Below are 4333 nucleotides of genomic sequence, written 5' to 3' on the forward strand. Positions count from 1 at the left end.
CGCTATAATAAACTGTCGCTGCCATAATACTTTGTATATTTACTGAATAAGCTAAAGTGGAAGAGGGTTACAAAGAAACGAAAGGGACAGTGGAATATTTCAAAGCTTTAAGTTTTGATGAATCTTTATCGTCAAAAATTTTATTTCAATCGCCGCTCTGCTATCTTTTGGGTCTACTTTTACACAATTTAAATCATGTATTTCCATAAAGCTTCTGCTCGAGGGTTTGCCTTTAGTTGAAGTATACTAAAAGTCATGCTAAAAAAGAGAAAAATGTATAGCACATCTAAATTATATAGGGATGCAAATGTTCTAACAGTCAGACAATTATTTATACTACAATCTGTTCTCAAAGTTCACAAGAGCTATAATATAGACCCAGATATTCTCAAAAAGCGAAATCCATACTCTGTTATAAAACAACCTCCAGCTAGAACACTATTTGCTAGACAGCAATTCTTGGTACAATCCATATTTATATATAATAAAGTAAACAGACTAAAACATATTTATACAATGTCTTCTAATGAGTGTAAACAGACTTTAATAAATTGGTTAAAGGAACTTGATTATGATCAGACTGAACAGCTACTTTCGCGGTAAAGCGGTCGCTACCTCCTCGCCGCAGAAATAGCCGTTCAGTTTGTAGGTACTTATACAGATAAATCACAATTAGGGAACAAGCAAACACAAGAAACAACTAACGCATGCACACATCCACACAAACCCACACACACAATATCTCATACTCACACAACTTTTTGGTACGAATTAATTTGTAAGTAAAAAATCATGTAATTTTATTTATTTTCTTATTATATAAAACTGATCGAAAGAGCGGGCGTCTCCTAATACAGGTTTTCTAAACTTAAAAGGAGACACCCAACCCCTGTAAATGTGTCTTATAAGAAAATAAAGAAATTTTGAATTTTTGAATTTTTTTTTTTTTTAGTGTACTTTATTCCAGGCTGACTCTAAATTTCAATCTACGAGTAGGTGCAGTCCCTATTGTGCAAAGATTAAAAGAAGATTTTATTTAAGATTTTATTTATTACCAAAGGCTTACTATCTGAAAAGCTTGTACTCTTAAGCCTCCTATTTTCTCTACTTATTTAATTTAATTCTAAAGGAGTAACAATAATGTCCTTTCATGGTCCCATATATCAACTACTATTTGCAGTTGAAATGTAAAATACAGATCATCTTTATTCAAACGAACGCATATTATTTTAGTCTGAAAGAGAATTTCTTCAAAATATTCCTAGGTACACAATACATTTTATAAAATCCGATTTGTATGAAAATTTAAATAATTAAAATGAAGATATCAATTTTCTGACTTCACAATGCCATTTATATGCCAATGTTGACATGGGCTAGTGTCGGCTCAAATACCCATTTACCTAACACCCTATATGAAGCCACAGATCTTCACCTGCGCATGTCATATCTCTATCCATGTACTTATAAGGGATCAAGCACAGAATAATAATAAGTACTACGTACAGAAGTTTTACTTCGCGAAGGTATTTAAAAAAATGTACGCTCAATGTCATTAACAATATGGTGTAATTTAGCTTGTCTCAAGAGTCAAGCAAGTTTGTCAGAAGTTTTGTTGACAAACGTCAGTGATCGGTACTGCGCCGAAGCTATAGGGCTGACTTCGGTAAAATGATGTGACGTGAGGTGCCAATCTGCAGAAAATGGCGGAGGAAATACATGATTTAGCATGAATTATCATGAATAATATTAACTACTTATTTACCTCTCAGTGTCTTCAGGCAACTTAAAAAAATACATTCTGTGTTTTTATTATTATTTAGGCAGTTAAATACTGCACAGTATTTAGTACACCATTTTCTTTATTTTTTTCCATCATACACAAGAATACGCGTGCGTGAGTCAATGTTCGCTCGTATGTGAGGCCTTGTCGAATAGTACTCTTGTAGGGGGCAATCGTGCGTGTTTTGCTTTCGATGTAAACTCGCGGAGATGAACAGGCCTGGATCAAGTATAAAAGTCAACTAATCATCCGTAGGGTACCCTCGTTACGGGCTGTCACTACCGGCCGAACTGAAAGATCAACTTTGAACAATTTATGAAGGTTTGTTAGCTAACCAATATTGGATCGTGATAATTACTATTTCAGTAAACCAGTGGTTGTATTATCGGACGGTCAGTTAGTTCCAAAGTATACAATATTTATACAGTGATAAAGTTAATGTGTGGGTGCATCTACCTACATAAAACTAGTTCGATATACACTACTATTCCGACCTATCGTTCCCACCGCTGCAACTCCTGTGTAGCCAGGATCTACAGCTTGACCGCTAATAAAATCCAACAAGTGAAGATCAAGTTTGTAGTTCGATAGAAGTAAGATTGATAATTTTTATTAATGATATTACTGATAGATAACAGGAAGCCTACAATAAAAGTAATCTTATTTTATACAAGAACGTCAGAACAAGCTATGCTAAGGCATTCCACGTAGTTGTATTAAATAGGATTTTTTAACAATAATGCGAAGTCCGATTTGCATATACTTGAAGACCATGATGGACCTAAGTAACAGTTGCCCTGCCAAATTTGCGCTTATTCTTAGTAATAATAAGAGTGCCTTTGGGTCTATAGGTATTCAATGACTGTAGTTCCTAGTGGTCATTTACTTTCGATTATGTAGTTATTTGCACATACAGCGGTCTTAAGGTCACACCTCGCATGTGAAAGTAAACAGAAATAAACAAGTCAGCGATAAAAAAAACGCGGTGCGTAAATCGGACCAATACATTCAAGTTTCCGTGGTGTAGCGGTTATCACATCTGCCTAACACGCAGAAGGCCCCCGGTTCGATCCCGGGCGGAAACATACTTTTTGTCATTTCGGTATCTATTTTATACATACCTTGTAGAGACATATTGCTTATAATAATATGTAAAAAAAAAAACTTTATTCGAGAAATTCAATAATTTTGGAGCTTATCAAATACAACAACGTTTTTCATAGCACTAAAACCGTAATGTCACCCTTTTTAGATCGGTTTATTCATCATCATCATCATCGTTTTCTGATATGCATTGGGCTTACGGATCTCCTCATGTCTGATTCGATCTCCTAGAGATCGGTTTATTACATGCTGTAAAATCTGGTGTTTATTACGCTAACATGTCATAATACGTTTCTACTGTATCCTTTTCTTAAGTACTTGTCTCTTATAAAATATAAGATTACGCAATGACCGTGTAAATTAATACTGATAAAGTGGGATCCACTAAATAATCGTCCGCTAACAAGCTCCCGTGGCACACCCTCGTCAAACCAGGCTGTCATGGCGGAAAATGTGAAGGTGGGGGCTTGAGCTGAGCGGTAAGCGGAGCGAGCGAAAGGACTTGAACAAAAGGTATGACCCACCAGGCGAGAGCTTTGTCCATACCTGCTCGGTTTGATCGGTGTCTAGCTGGCTACCTACCATCATCTATAATTTACCTACCATAACAACAATGTTAACAGCATTGCTGTGTTTCGGTGTTAGGAGGTAAGATAACCTTCTGTTGTTGAAAATTCCGTGTGAAGCTTGTTTTCACCTTCAGCCTGATCATCACTTTCCATCAGGTCAAGTAGAAAAAAGTGGATAAAAAAGTTTCTAGAAATTCATGATTTTGCTGTCTAAGTTCGTTCACTCACAATATATTATTAAGACTGATTTTATGTCCTCTCTAATTCTCTACCAACTTTAGTCTGATTTCCTACTTCTTACACATGTGTAAGAACACCCCGATATTACTGTGTCAATTTATGTCATTATACTCATAGCTGGTAAACATCATCTACCTAGTCATTCAATATCAGGCTTGCGGAGCGGCTGAATATCTCCTTATCAAACAAAAGTCACCATATTGTGTAAGGAACCTTATCACCACCGCTTTTCAATGTGAGCAATAAAATGTTTACATTATTGTTATTGCACAAAATATATCCCATCCCATCCCGCCCGCAAATCTTCATAACCTCAATAAAAGGAAAAACCCGAACTAAAACCGTTTCAGCGGAACAAACTGTTTATTATCTTTAATCCGAGCGAACAATACAATTTATATCCGTATTGCACAGTGGTGAGTTCCTAAGGCCTTTGTTGCGCAAAAAGGGGCGAAGGCTTATATCGCAGTTGCCCGTCATTCAATATCCACTGATATCTCATTTTGCCACGCGAATAGAAGCGAACAGAATGGATAGCGATTCGGTGGCCCGAGGGTTTTGGCGCAAAATGTGGAAAAACGCGATCATACTTTTTTTAGAATGCTAACCACTGTGCAAGCATTACTTTAACATTTTA

The 4333-nt window shown here is 36.2% G+C and overlaps 1 non-coding gene across 1 annotated transcript; it reads left to right on the forward strand.

Annotated features, from left to right (window-relative positions):
- The first annotated feature begins 2795 nt into the window (after positions 1 to 2795).
- Positions 2796 to 2868, forward strand: Trnav-aac (transfer RNA valine (anticodon AAC)). Its single transcript has one exon. It is a non-coding gene; the product is annotated as a tRNA-Val (tRNA).
- The last annotated feature ends 1465 nt before the right edge of the window (positions 2869 to 4333 follow it).

Source organism: Ostrinia nubilalis, chromosome 1, assembly GCF_963855985.1.
Source record: "Ostrinia nubilalis chromosome 1, ilOstNubi1.1, whole genome shotgun sequence".
Classification (NCBI taxonomy): Eukaryota; Metazoa; Arthropoda; class Insecta; order Lepidoptera; family Crambidae; genus Ostrinia; species Ostrinia nubilalis.